A 15,968-nucleotide genomic window follows, 5' to 3' on the forward strand; every position below is an offset into this window, starting at 1 on the left:
CCAATTCTTATACTGGGAAGGAAACAAGCTTCCGGGGACCGGTTTCTGGCATTTCAGCCGTCGTCGGCCCGGCTTGCTTGAATCCTGATGGTGCAATGAGCAAGGGACTCACATCTGAGTATACCCTTCCACGCTTATGGTGGACAAAATGATTCAGAAAAGGGGGTGGTGATGAACAGAGTGTCTGAATTAAGCAGACCACTCTTACCTAGTGCAAAGATCAGGGCTTGATCCATCACCGTTTTTTCGCTCACTGCACTATCCCAGCTCAGAACCTGGCTACATGCAAATTAGTCTGTTCCTGTCCCAGTGCATGATGGGAACAGGGCAAACCAAACTACCAAGCCAATTCTTATACTGGGAAGGAAACAAGCTTCCGGGGACCGGTTTCTGGCATTTCAGCCGTCATCGGCCCGGCTTGCTTGAATCCTGATGGTGCAATGAGCAAGGGACTCACATCTGAGTATACCCTTCCACGCTTATGGTGGACAAAATGATTCAGAAAAGGGGGTGGTGATGAACAGAGTGTCTGAATTAAGCAGACCACTCTTACCCAGTCCAAAGATCAGGGCTTGATCCATCACCGTTTTTTAGCTCACTGCACCATCCCAGCTCAGAACCTGGCTACATGCAAATTAGTCTGTTCCTGTCCCAGTGCATGATGGGAACAGGGCAAACCAAACTACCAAGCCAATTCTTATACTGGGAAGGAAACAAGCTTCCGGGGACCGGTTTCTGGCATTTCAGCCGTCGTCGGCCCGGCTTGCTTGAATCCTGATGGTGCAATGAGCAGGGGACTCACATCTGAGTATACCCTTCCACTCTTATGGTGGACAAAATGATTCAGAAAAGGGGGTGGTGATGAACAGAGTGTCTGAATTAAGCAGACCACTCTTACCCAGTCCAAAGATCAGGGCTTGATCCATCACCGTTTTTAGCTCACTGCACCATCCCAGCTCAGAACCTGGCTACATGCAAATTAGTATGTTCCTGTCCCAGTGCATGATGGGAACAGGGCAAACCAAACTACCAAGCCAATTCTTATACTAGGAAGGAAACAAGCTTCCGGGGACCGGTTTCTGGCATTTCAGCCGTCGTCGGCCCGGCTTGCTTGAATCCTGATGGTGCAATGAGCAAGGGACGCACATCTGAGTATACCCTTCCACGCTTATGGTGGACAAAATGATTCAGAAAAGGGGGTGGTGATGAACAGAGTGTCTGAATTAAGCAGACCACTCTTACCCAGTCCAAAGATCAGGGCTTGATCCATCACCGTTGTTTTTTAGCTCACTGCACCATCCCAGCTCAGAACCTGGCTACATGCAAATTAGTCTGTTCCTGTCCCAGTGCATGATGGGAACAGGGCAAACCAAACTACCAAGCCAATTCTTACACTGGGAAGGAAACAAGCTTCCGGGGACCCGTTTCTGGCATTTCAGTCGTCGTCGGCCCGGCTTGCTTGAATCCTGATGGTGCAATGAGCAAGGGACTCACATCTGAGTATACCCTTCCACGCTTATGGTGGACAAAATGATTCAGAAAAGGGGGTGGTGATGAACAGAGTGTCTGAATTAAGCAGACAACTCTTACCCAGTTCAAAGATCAGGGCTTGATCCATCACCGTTTTTTAGCTCACTGCACCATCCCAGCTCAGAACCTGGCTACATGCAAATTAGTCTGTTCCTGTCCCAGTGCATGATGGGAACAGGGCAAACCAAACTACCAAGCCATTTCTTATACTGGGAAGGAAACAAGCTTCCGGGGACCGGTTTCTGGCATTTCAGCCGTCGTCGGCCCGGCTTGCTTGAATCCTGATGGTGCAATGAGCAAGGGACTCACATCTGAGTATACCCTTCCACGCTTATGGTGGACAAAATGATTCAGAAAAGGGGGTGGTGATGAACAGAGTGTCTGAATTAAGCAGACCACTCTTACCCAGTCCAAAGATCAGGGCTTGATCCATCACCGTTTTTTAGCTCACTGCACCATCCCAGCTCGGAACCTGGCTACATGCAAATTAGTCTGTTCCTGTCCCAGTGCATGATGGGAACAGGGCAAACCAAACTACCAAGCCAATTCTTATACTGGGAAGGAAACAAGCTTCCGGGGACCGGTTTCTGGCATTTCAGCCGTCGTCGGCCCGGCTTGCTTGAATCCTGATGGTGCAATGAGCAAGGGACTCACATCTGAGTATACCCTTCCACGCTTATGGTGGACAAAATGATTCAGAAAAGGGGGTGGTGATGAACAGAGTGTCTGAATTAAGCAGACCACTCTTACCCAGTCCAAAGATCAGGGCTTGATCCATCACAGTTTTTTAGCTCACTGCACCATCCCAGCTCAGAACCTGGCTACATGCAAATTAGTCTGTTCCTGTCCCAGTGCATGATGGGAATAGGGCAAACCAAACTACCAAGCCAATTCTTTTACTGGAAAGGAAACAAGCTTCTGGGTACAAGTGTTCTGCTTAATTCAGATACTCTGTCCATCACCACCCCCTTTTCTGAATCGTTTTGTCCACCATAAGAGTGGAAGGGTATGCTCAGACATGAGTACCTTGCTCAAGGCTGAATTAAAAATTGCGTGTGATCTACTCGACCGCAGTGTAAGCATGAGGCAGCGGTCAGCACGGGCCATTCAACGAGTGTCGCCGGCTTGCGTTGAACAGGGTTAGTGGCACCACATGTCGCCAGCTTGCATTGAACAGGAATAGTGGCACCACATGTCACTGGCTTCCGTTGAACAGGGTTAGTGGCACCACGTGTCGCTGGTTTGCGTTGAACAGGGCTAGTGGCACCATGTGACACCGGCTTGCATTGATCAGGGTTGGTAGCACTACATATTGCAGGCCTGCCATATGGAATTATGCCTCACTTATCAAAGGGGGTCTGGTGCTGTGGCCACTGCCACAAACGTGGGGTCACTGCCATTCAGGACTCAGGACACAGTTCCACATGGGGGGCCTCCTGGGCCAAAGAGGATGCCGGTGGAGTATGTTAATGGGAAAGGAGTAATGTGGGCCAGCATTGGGGGGGCCAGCGATGGTGTGCGGAGGCGGCAGAGGTCGCGGGCCTGGTGCTTGGCACTTACACCGGCACTTCGTGGGCCCTAAGTGGCATACAGCGGTGTAGGCAGGTGAGGGGAGCCTTGTTGGTGTGCTGGGACAGGCATGAGGGGTCTGTGGACCAACATGGCAGGCTGGGAGGCGCCGCCCTGGCAGACGCGTTGTCCATTCAGAATGAGAACCATCGAGCAGTGGAAGGGTTTTTTGTTCCAACCCCTATGCAGGCCTGGGGTACGCAGGTCCACCCTACTTTGCACGCACATGCAGGGGGTGAAGTAACGTGCAACATTTCTGCTTTCTGCCCCACAGCCTAAGGGGACATGGTAGTGTCCACTGGCCACTGCACTCCATGCACCAGCAGTTGCTCATCACAAGGATATTTCCGTGCATTGCACTCTGTGGTCTGTCAGGCACCTCCAGGCCACACCTGGCATTGGGTAGGTTCACATTCCTTGGTCACTTGCCGTTCTCACACATGCCTGCTCCATGTCTCTCCTCACGTCCTGTAACTGCATGATCATTGTCTCTGTGGCATCTGTGGGTCTTCAGGTGTGGCTCTTGCTGGGCTCCCTTTCATACTGTGGGTAGTCGTTCTGCTTATCACCAGCAAAAGGCAGATGTTAAATCCCTGCTGCTACCGCAGCTTATCGCCTGTTTTTGGTTTGCATCCAGGATCAGGCATTTTGTTGTGAAAGTGGTGTTGTGTTTTTTTTGTGTGTTTTTGCACAGGAACGCCTACTCTGCATCTCATTAGGGTTAGTTGGTGGTGTCCACCGAGGAGGTAAAGTTTTGGGTAGTTATCACAGTAATACTGGCGATTTCCGCAGTTTGCACCAGCTTGTGAAAAGCGAAATAAATCTATCTCCGCTTTTGGGATAAATCAGAGTTACGTCCATGTGAATTTACCCGTAGGACTCCCATTGGTTCCAGGGCCTATGGCTGGATTGGTTAGGGCATTGGCCTTAGGTCACCAGACCTAGGGCTATTAAAGCTTAGGGCTCAGGCCGTCTCAGCCCGGGCATCGATGCGAAGAGTGGAGAAGACAAAGCTGTTGCCTGTGTGGGACAGGCCAGGCCTAGGGCCAGAAATGCTACCCTTTTTTCCATTCACCAGAAACCACCTTAAGCCATCAACATCCACGAACATAGTAACACCCTATCAGCAAATGCACACTACTCATTTACCACAAATAAATTCTATCCACATTCCAATGTCTAAACAAGCACTCCAAATCCCCACAAACCTACCTATACACCCTTCCACCCTAATTACCACACAATGGCACCTTCACTCTCACATAGAACACCACTCTGTCCTATACCACTGACAAATCCACACATCACCAACACAACATAAAGCCACACTTTGCATACCTTTAATCCATCCAGACACACCAGCTCTACCCACTACTTACTCCAAACAGGCACTTTCTGTCACCACCAAACCTATACTGAGCCCTCCATCATTTTATACACCAACATCCTCCTCTTGTTTTAACCAACAATACACAACCAAAAATCCTTACACTCTGCCACACATATTACCTTTTCCAGCTATCAAATCAAACACAAACGCTCATATCTCTTATCCATCTCCTCTCACACACCACCAGAAGTGTGGCTCAATGATTAGAGCGGCAGACCCCGATGCAGAGGTCTAGTCTGGGACCAGGGTTCAATTCCCCGCCTCGGCGGGTCTTGGGCTCAAAATTCCATGGACCTGATCATTCTCGCCTCGGTGCCTATACCAATCATGGAGTCCCACTCTGCAACTCTGGGCAATAGCTTGCTTAATCTCCACAACGGCCCCCACAACGCTAAGGATGCCTGGCCTCCACCTTGGGGGTGCCCAGGAGTGGACGCCTCACAGGGAAAGCCAGGAAGTCTCTCGGTGTGCCCGGTAAATCTGTCCCAGGGCACTGAATGTACGGACGGGCGAAGTCCTGATGGATTCCCAAACATCAAGCGGAATAGGTAATCGACATGCTCCGGATTTAATAACTAAAAATCCATAAGAATAGTAATTAGCAAGGCTGTAGCAACTTGTCAAAGCACTCCGAACTTGACAGACGTGCTGCAAATAAGGATCAAGGGGCTGATGTTGCTTTACAGTTTATCGCAGAACAGCAAAACCTATCGGTGTACCTGGTCAGCGTTTTCCAGTGCACTGATCCATCGGGCATGCGCAATTGCAACGTAGTCAAGGATATTTTACGAGGTGCAGAAATAGACGGGCTCCTGAATTTACTGCTACAAACCAAAAGAGTGACACGTTAGAATGGTCATTGGTAGTGTAGAACCTTAAAACATTACGATTTTCTTTCAGGTCCCCTGCATTCTACTAAATAAATACAGCTCCCCGCCGTGGACCCAGTGCTGACATTGATAGGTTATTTTAATTCCAACCCCCATATCCTAGAACAGTTGTTACTGACTAAAGCTTCATTACAGGAACACTAAAACCTTATTTCTCTTTTCTATTTTTCTATTCTATCTCTATAGGAGTCCGCCACACTGCATTAGTTTCTTCCCATAATTGAAGAGAGTAAGCTGTGTGTGGTTTTGTTGGCTTTTGCTCACTAGTTTTCTTATTTGCTGGGAACAAGTTTACATTTAGACCTTGTGTTTTTTGTTTTTCAGAATTTCCTTGGCCCTGAGGAGAATCCCTTTTGACTTATAGGGATTCGAAACGCGTAGGCCTCTATCTTATGGTCTGCTTTTGTAAATTCTAGTGTTGAGTTACACCACATTTGAATTCAATTTGATTACACATCTTTGATTAAATGTCCCTTGATAATGGTCATTGCCACTAATTCTTTGGAGTGTACTATATTTAGAGACTTTTTTGTAAATTTTAGTTTGACTAAGAGAGCAGTTCCGTTTCTTTTACTTTTCACACTGGTACATTTGTCACTCCAGATCGTGTTGAGTATTGTACGAATGCATGTATGTGAGTTGAGTGACTGTGATATGCTTGACTAGTGAAAGTGCGTGAGTAATTTTATTGTGCTGTGTCCAATTCACTTTATATAGGTATGTATCTTTTTTGAAATAACTCATGTGTTGAATTTTTTCATTGAAATGGAATAAATAGCTATCAATTAGCAAATCCCGGTTGAAAATAGTTTTTCTTCTCTGGAAGCCATTTAATGTTTGAAATTGTTATATCAGTTTTGGCATATCTTTCTGCTATGTTGTTCTAAGTGCTCAGCCTTACTCAGCCTTACTGATTAGAGCCAGCTCTTTTTTGGTATTAGTACATCTTTGTCCCCGGCCTTCTCAAATAAGGGACAATTAATAATGCCCCAGAACCTAGAGCTACTCCCTAGGATACTTGGCTCCAATAATTTTCTCCAAGTTTTCTCCTTCATTTCACCCTTATTGGTGGCCAGTGCCTGCTTATACTTGAGAAGTAGGGCACAGATCATGGATTGATCTCTCGGGATAGTTTTTAGGACTTCCTTTAGATGTCTCACAGCTTTTGAACAGGAGGCATCAAACCATCTGGATTCAGGGGGCACTGATTTGAAAGAAGGGACGCTTAACAGTGTCCCTCTCTTGGAGGTAATACCATCGAAGGCTTTGAGGACACCCCCAGGTCGGGGGCCAGGAGGCACAGATGATGCTAGTTCGGATTCACATAAAGCTTGACCTCACCATAAAATAAGTCTGGTGTTACCTGGGACCACTTTAGGTTGAGCCTTCCATCCTAGATCTCATCATACCAGGCACTAACACCCTAGCTTGACTTTTCAGCAGTCCACCTCCCAGGTATACGCATGTGGGATTATGATTACGAAATACGCTGTCCAGAATTGTAAACCCTCGTAGATTGGTCTGAAGGCCAGCTGAGATTAGAATATGATCTATAAAGGAACTCTTACATCGACCTTTAAAGGAGGGGACAGACTGTTTGCTAAGTGGGCAAAAAAGGACATTGACATTAACAGATCAAATTTGTTGAGCAGATTATTAAGGGCATCCCCCTGGACAGAATGCTCAAAGTGGAAACCCCACATCCTTGCACAACCCAGCTCTCTCATACACGTAGTTTTAGGGTCACCACAAGGGTGAATGTTAGAATTCCCTGCCACCATAAGACTATGTGCAACATTACCGCAGGACCACCTTATGAAACTACTCAACTGGGCAATCCTGCACTCCCCATGAACACTCGTAGCATTGTAAAAGTTGAGAATGCCCAAGCTATAATTTCCTATCCTGATAATGATAGCTTGAGGATATTTGTTAAGGAAAGGGAGTTGCTGGATCCTACAAGTCACAGCCAACGCTATAAATATACCCAGACCACCCCAAGCTCTTCCACTGACTGAGGGGGACGTGGGCACAAAAACGGCTTTATATCCCTCCAGAAATAGGTCACAGTTTACCAACCTAGTATCCTGAAGGCAAATCACTGAGAACTGCCTGATGAACCGCACCCACAAAGGATCCCGAAATTGACCTGCTAATCCTGCAACATTCCATGACAGGACATTATAAGTATCTAAACTAAGCTGCGTCTCTTGGTGTGCAACCGGATAATGGCACCTGCTGCTGGGGACTAGGCATCCCATACTGCTCCATACTACAGGGCACAACACTCTGGGTAATTGGGGAAGGAGACTCCTGGTGGTGGAGTACGACTTCAACAGCCTTGGGGTTTATATGCAGTCAGTCATACTTGTCCAGCCTTGAAAGAACAAAAAATCTGTTTGATAACTCCAGCCGGGGAGCAGGCTGATGCCCAGCTGAACGAAGCACACCCTTGCGGGATTGGAAGTGACTAGCCCCTAAAGCCTCAGTTGGTCTTTGGGTCCACCTATTACATAACAAACTTGAATTTAAGCATCTTCTATGCTCGGCCTTGTAGAAAAAGCCCAAAGGGAAAACCTGTATACCAGAATCACTGTGAGTGGTATAAAAAAATACATCCTGGAAAATTCTCTCCACAAGGTAGATTCTATTAAAATTCAAAATAATAACATCACCCCCTCCGAGTTTCCTCGAACTCCCTATCCAACCCACGTGGCGCACCATGATGATATTACGTTCCACCATTGGGCCCACAGTGGTATTGCATGATAACCAGTGAGTGACTTTATTTTTGAGTTGAGTGAAATCCTCCTGGAACTCTTGTGAAAGTGGCGGATCATTTCCCAAGATTACTACCAGGGGCGTGGATTGGAGTGGAAGATCAATGACTGCTACGTTCTGAGGGTCATATGTGGAGAATCCCTGCAGTTCATCCAATGTTGTTCCTGGTCTCTGGGAAGACTGGCCCTGTGAATTTGTGGAAGGATCCCCATAGGATTCCTGTCTAACACTTATACCATCAGCCGACCCCCCCTAAGTCTTTAGCAACCCCATTTACACCACGGAGCTGGACTCTACTGGGAGGCAAAGGTTCTATATCTACCCCAGGGAGAGGTATAGCGCTTGGCGCAGTATTAACTATATTTGAGATCGAAAACACAGGTTGAGAAGATTCGGTGGATTCCAGGGACCTATTTTGTCCTAATAGGATTTTCTCTATTAGGTTTAACTTGTCTAAAATGGAGCTCAGCTTGTCTTCCAACATGCAGCTCAAGTTGATTTAAAGGCTTACATCATAGCCAGGTTAACTACATTTGCTGCTGGGGGTACATGTTCCTTTTTTTTAGAAATAGGTTTTGGGGGCTAGATTTGGTAAAACATTTTTACTTGACTCCAAATCGGCTTAGATTTCCTTTTTGGACTCCCACTAGGCCTAAAAGCCACCCTTAGATTTTGTAAGTGACCAGCCTTACAGGGAGCTTCTCGGGACTTGTGTTCCATAATACCACCCGGCCCAACATTCTCTATCATAAGGGAAGAAACACCACTCTCGCTATTCACGATGATCACTGAGAGAGAGAGTGTTCTAGGGGGCACCTCACGAAAAACTCAGCGCCTAGGGAATAAAGCTTCGTTAATCTGTAATACCTCACCCGACCCACGGGATTAACATGTACTCAGCGATTCAGTGATAGCATCCCTTGATGGATTAATGGGCCACCCGGGAGAGAGAGGGTAGGCCATTCGTGGGGGATCTAGAAAGACACCTATTTACTAATTCGATCTCCTTATAGATAACTGAGGCTCTCATTAAGAAGGCGTCCATAGTTGTAACGTTGGCCCTAGTTGCAGCCTTTGTCCCTTCTTGAGACACTTGAGTCTTCCTTCTCCCCATGGCACACAACCAATATAAACCCCGACAACTGAAAAAAGATAACAGCACAGTACCAGGTACCCTGATTGAAATGGGCCACAACAGGATTTATAGAGCGACAGTAAAGACCCTTATGGTTAGTACTTTTCCCACAAAATGGGGCTAAATTGGGCTTTACCAGTACACTTCTAATGACGAGCCAACTAAGTAGAAACAAAGTCCCAGTCCCAATCCACAATAGCCACAGTGGCAATATAATTCCACAGCAGAAAAGTTAAAACAAAGAGGGGAGCCCAGCCCGGCCTGTTCCGGCCCCTGACGGTCACAGACGGGCCCACCCTTGTCCCACGGAGCGAGAGCTACGACCTCCTTCATGTGCCTCCAAGTGTGGGAGAAAGTCAGTTGGGCCTCCTGGCACGAGATTCAGCAGCTGGGCAGTATGGGATGTGAAGTCCCACTGTGTGGCTCGGCAAAAATCAGGTCCCGCGGAGCGGGAGCCGTGACCTCCTTTATGCACCTCCTGGAGCGGGAGAAAGTTTGTTGCGCCTCCTGGCGCGAGATTCAGCAGCTGGGCAGTATGGGATGTGAAGTCCCCCTGTGTGGCTCAGAAAAAAGAGTTTCCCGTTGAGCAAGAGCCGCAACCTCCTTTATGCGCCTCCGGGCACGGGAGAAAGTCAGCTGCGCCTCCTGGCGTGGGATTCCGCAGCTGAGCAGTATGGGATGTGAATTCCCCCTGTGTGGTTTGGCAAAAAGCGGTTCCTGCGGAGCAGGAGCCGCGACCTCCTTTATTCGCCTCCAGGTGCAGGAGAACTTCAGCTGCGCCTCCAGTCACAAGATTCAGCAGCTGGGCAGTATGGGATGTGAAGTCCCCCTGTGTGGCTCGGCAAAAAGCGGTTCCCGTTGTGCAGGAGCAGTGACCTCCTTTATGCGCCTCCGGGCTCAGGCAAAAGTCCATTGCATCTCCAGGCGCAGGAGAAAGTCAGCTGCGCCTATGGGATGTGAAGTCCCCCTGTGTGGCTCAGCAAAAAGCAGGTCCCGCAGAGCGGGAGTCGTGACCTCCTTTATGTGCCTCCGGGCACAAGAGAAAGTCAGCTGTGCCTCCTGGTGCGAGATTCAGCAGCTGAGGAGTATGGGATGTGAAGTTCCCATGTGTGGCTCGGCAGAAAGCGGTTCCCGCGGAGCGGCAGCCGCAATGTCCTTTATGCGCCTTCGGGCACGGGAGCAAGTCAGCTCCGCCACCTGGCGCGAGATTCAGCAGCTGGGCAGTATGGGATGTGAAGTCCCCCTGTGTGGCTTGGCAAAAAACTACCATGTGGGAACATTTAAAACCATATCTAAGCGAAGCTTGAATTCTTCCAATAAATACGTTTGGATTGAACATCACACAATACTTACACTTCTTTCCTGATGAATGGAAGATATGCATAGATTACATTGAATACCAGATCAGTGGCATTAATGGTCGCTCTTTAATCATAATGGAAATTAGTTACATACATATCGGCATCAGGAAGTACTACAGAAGACAATGTGGATCATTTCAGTCTTAGCATCCACTTAACATATATGACTAATCTCCACTTCTGTTCTCTGAAAATGTTTCTTGGGTTCACAGCGTAATGCAACCTCCATGGTTGACAGTCAAGCCTTGGCAATGACACAGCCAAAGTACCAGATCTGTATCATCCTATGTGAATCATCCACACAGTTGAGCAATACACAAAAGCTTGTGACTTTTTATCTAGCTACCACAGGTGACACGTAAAAACTTCTGAGGATGTGGCTTACGGCATTCTACCACAACTAATTACATAGGGGACAGAGATGGCATAACTTGGCAAATGTTCATACATGTTGAACTAAGGAGCACACTAATGAATCCACAAACAACGAGTTATGTGCCTTCATCACATCCTATGGACGCGACAGGTAGGAGCATTGATGAAAGAGTACCTGCTGAAAGTCTTCCCCAATGCTGTTGGCTGACAAATTGTATTGTGAAGGGAAATGTGTCTCAGTACTGTAGGTAGTTCCCAGTTACATCACAGTTTAGTCATGCACTGCTGCTACCAGCCTCATATGGGGTCTCTCTGGACACACATGATCCCCATCAAAACCTTTCCATATGCCATACAAATACATAGCTATGGGGTGTGATGCTACTGATCCCTCCATTTTGGCTCATGTGTGATGATTCCCATATTGCAGTTAAGTATGTGTATTCACCAACCAAACTCACGCTTCAAAGGCCTTCCTTACTCTAAGCCTTGTTTTGTGTAAACTTGCAAAAAGGATCCAATTCAGCCTAGTGCTTAGTTATGACATGTCTCTTCCTGTTGGTTTACTCTCCCACATTTAGGGATACAGAACTAGTGATTATTCCTCTCAATCTTCCTCTGACAAGTTCCAGCTTTATTGTCTCCGAACAGGGAAGTATTTCACACTTCTGAAGAAACTATGGGCCACATGTATGAAACCTTTTTAAGTTCGCAAACGGGCTGATTAGCAGAATCAGCCCATTTGCGAACCCAAAAAAGGCATTTCACATGTATCAAACCGAAATTGCAATTTAGTAACCAGTTAGCGAATCGCAAATTGGGTTTTGCAATTCGACATTAGGAAGGGGTGTGTTTAAGGTGTCCCATCCGGATACCGAATCACACCACATTTTACCACCTACTTCAAGTAGGTGTTACCCCATTCACAAATGGACCACTTCCCTTTTGTGAATGTTTGTAAAAGCATTTTTTTTAAAGCAGACCGTGGTTTCATGGACCACTGCCTGCTCTTAAAAAAAGAAAAGAAAAGGTTTCTTTTTTTTTCTTTAAGCAACCCGTTTTCCTTTAAGGACAACAGGCTGCTTTACAAAAAAATATAGCTTTATTTGCAAGCAATCAAAGACATGTAGGTCTGCTGACTGCAGCAGGCCACCATCCCTGTGATTTTTTCAAATTCTATGGGGTCTCAAATTGCGATCCACCTCATTAATATTAATGAGGTAGTTCGGTTTACAACCCACTACGAATCGGTATATGAATCTCATGGAGTTTCATACATTGGACATTGCGATTACCTAATTGCGATTCTCAGGAAATCACAATTAGGTAATCACAATTTCCAATGTTGATACATGTGGCCCTCAGTCCTCAATAACTTTATAAAAACACTCGGGTTAGGCTAAAACACATATCTTAGAGAATTTCCGTTGGCACAAGCAGCAGGCAATACCCTAGTGAAATGTTTTAAGTTCAAGCAAAAACCAACTCTTTAAAGTCAAGAAAAAAAATAATAAAATCCTAAGACAATAAAGAAATATAGAGAAATATGTAATGAGAAAAGCACACAAAAACAATCAAAATTAGATAAGTGGAAAATCAGATGTGATTTTTTTTAATGTTTAATGGCACCAAGGACCTAAAGAAACAATAAAATTATCAGTTTCTGGTTGAATGAAGTGCAATTTCAATTAGACAGAAGTCCAGTGGTGGTTGGATACACTAACTGGGCTGACCGTACAAAGTTTTTACTATAGGATTTAATTTACTTCTTACATATCAAAGTCTTCCATTGGGTAAATATACAAGACTGGATTCAGGGAGGGTTCCTCAATGTCATGTACATTATCACTGAAGACAAGGCTCTGAGTGGAACAAAGCTTTATTTTGTTGTCAGGAAGGTAATTTCACCACTGGAGTTGATTTGCGTCCTCAATTAATCCAAGGTTTTATCTTCTGAGTTAGTCACATTTATTTATTGTCAACATCCACCAGCAGGAGAAGGCTGGAGGATGTCACTTGGTAAAGCCCCACATAGCTTTCTCCCTGTACTCACTGACTAGGTTTGAAAAAATAAGATGAACTGGTACTAGCCCCAGACACAGGAGTCCTTGAGTCATTTTCTTGTAAAATGACATTATTATTTTTTAGATATTGTCTTCTGAGATCCAGTAGTTCTGTGAGGAGGTAGTGGTGAGGTGGTAGTTAGTGTGAGACAAGTTTCATACACCAAATCATGATCTCTCTCTCAAGCTATGTACTCCTTCTTTTGTAGCATTTCTCCTTTAATGCAAGCTGCCTTAAATTAAAGTTGGCTAACTCTTTCTTCAATCTGAATGGCCTCTGACTGCCCCTTAGCCAATTCCCTATTGAGATGGAGTGCCCTTTTCTATTACTGTCCAAAACTCCTCCTGCTGGGGTTGAAGCAAAACATTTAGGATGGACCTTGGAATTAATGGGAACTGTTCCTGCCAACCCCATTTGGCATCACCAAGTGAAAAGAATAATTACTAAGGCAATCTCTTTTTGAAACTTCTCCTACACTCCACCTAGATTGCTAATCCCTGTTGACTGGTTAGCTGTTTACAACACCCCTGTCTTCGTGGGCCCCAGATATCAAACCATTGTCCTCAGGCTGGAAGGTTAATAACTCCCAGCAAATAATCTGTATTAAGCCTCTGAAGTGGGGCTAAACCAGTATTCTCTCAGCCAGCACACAGTATAATTTTTAAAAGCTGTTTTCAGTGTAACACTTGTACCACCTCCCCTGTCAGTACTGGGTAAAGCTGCACTTTATAAAATGACCTAATCCCCAAAATTCCACTACGTCTTACAAAATTCACCATTTGAGATCCCCAACCAATAGTCACAGCACTTCACGGCCTGCGCCTCTACTGCTGGACGGCCAAAATGCTAGTGGATAATGAATGGTCCTTTGCAGACTAGAAGGAACCCTCTCTTTTGGCAGACCTATAGGCAATGGACCCACAGAGCTATGTGTGCCATACATGGTCATACACCTCCCAGAACCTACTGCGGTGGTGATCCAGACCTGTATTTGGTGCTCTGAAAGATGAGTTAGGCAGACAAATTGACCCTGGATGCATCATTGGGGAAGTCTAGTGATCTTGTGGGACATCGTGGTGTGGCGTGTCACTGGCAATGGAACATACTGGGTGTAAAAAAATTGGGATAGTGGCTTATGGGGGAGTGAAACCCTACTCGAGCAGAAACCACAATCCTTTTCAGGGTGAAATCAAATCACAAGCAACCCCAAATCAACCTGTACACAACCGTCAGATAGCTTGGCACAGATCAGTCAGGTTTAACTCAGAGGCAATGTGTAAAGTATTTGTGCAAAACTTCAAACAATCACACAGAAAACACACCACAATTGGATCCTATACCAGATTAGAAAAATAGAGGAATATTTAATAAATAAACAAGACCAAAGTGACACAAATCCAATTAGTAGAGCCAAGGATATGTAGGCTATAAAATTTAAGGGAAAAAAGAGTCAAAAGATGCAAAAGACCAACTGTGGATATCTGGTTGCGTCGGATTGGGGCTTGGGGCCAGATGTAGGACCTTTTTTTGCTGCCGCAAACGGGAAATCTTCCCGTTTGCGACCCCAAAAAAGGGTAATCGCATGAACAAATGCTATTTTGCGAGTCACAGACTCACAAAATAGCATTTGCGGCTCCCCCTATTTGGAAGGGCCGCCCCTTCCTAATAGTGAGTCACCATGCCATGTACAATTGTTTTGCGACCACATTTGCGGCCGCAAAACACTCGCAGTTTACCATCTACTTTATGTAGGTGGTAACCCACAAGCAAACGGGAAGGGGTCCGTATGTGAGTATGTGAGAAAATATTTTTAAGAGCAGGCAGTGGTACCAAGGGCCACTGCCTGCCCTTAAAAAAATTGAAACTGAAAAGTTTCATTTTTCTTTTTTAAATGCAGCCCGTTTTGCTTTAACCTCTTCCATGCTCATGATGAGCTGAGCTCGTCATGAGCCACGGTGCTCCGGTGCTCATGACCAGCTCAGCTCGTCATGGCCTGTGGAACGCTCACACGCGGGGATAATTCCCCCGCTTTGCTGAACGTTCCACGAGCCAATGCACCTGTGACGAGCTGAGCTCGTCATGAGCACAGGAGCACTGTAGCTCATGATGAGCTCAGCTCGTCAGGAGCATGCGGGCGCTTTGCTGGCCCCCTCCCCCCACACAGCGGGGGAATAACCCCTGCAGCAAAGTGGTTAAGGAAAATGGGCTGCATTTCAAAGAAAAAGACTGCTTTATTTAGAAGCAGTTCTAGACATGGAGGTCTGCTGACTCCAGCTGGCCACCATACCTGGGAGTGCTCGCCATTCCTTATGGGGGAGCAAATTGAGACAGCCGCATTAATATTCATGAGGCATGCAATCAGCAACCCCATTAGGACTCGCTAACAGTGTCTGAGACACTGTTATACATCACAAATTGTGAGTCGCAAATGTGACACAATTTGCGAGTCGCAAACCGATGTGTCATAGATGTGGCCCAAAGTTACATGTTCAGGCTGACTGCAATGGAGCATGGGCCGGCTGCAGGGACCCAGTTAGACCAGCGGAACCAAGTACCTTAAATACTGGTTTGCAGAGGATTGCAAGGGTCCGCTCAGAGGACAAGTTGTGCAGTCGAGGTGATGCATCAGTTTTGAGTTGTGCAGAGCTCGAATGCATCGTGAACAAGGATTGCAAGGACCATTGTCGGGGAAGTTTCACACAGGTGACATTGTGATGCGACTCGGAGGTCAAGTCAGCCTTCACAGCAAGAGTGGATGAATAGGATGATAAAATGGCAAGCTGTCTCACTGGCTTGCCACCAGACTCCTGACATCCCATGCAGTCCCTGAATTTTTAGACACTGACAGCACCCCCTCCATGCTAATTCTGCCA

The sequence above is a fragment of the Lissotriton vulgaris genome, chromosome 3_1 (genome assembly GCF_964263255.1).
Source record: "Lissotriton vulgaris chromosome 3_1, aLisVul1.2, whole genome shotgun sequence".
NCBI lineage: Eukaryota > Metazoa > Chordata > Amphibia > Caudata > Salamandridae > Lissotriton > Lissotriton vulgaris.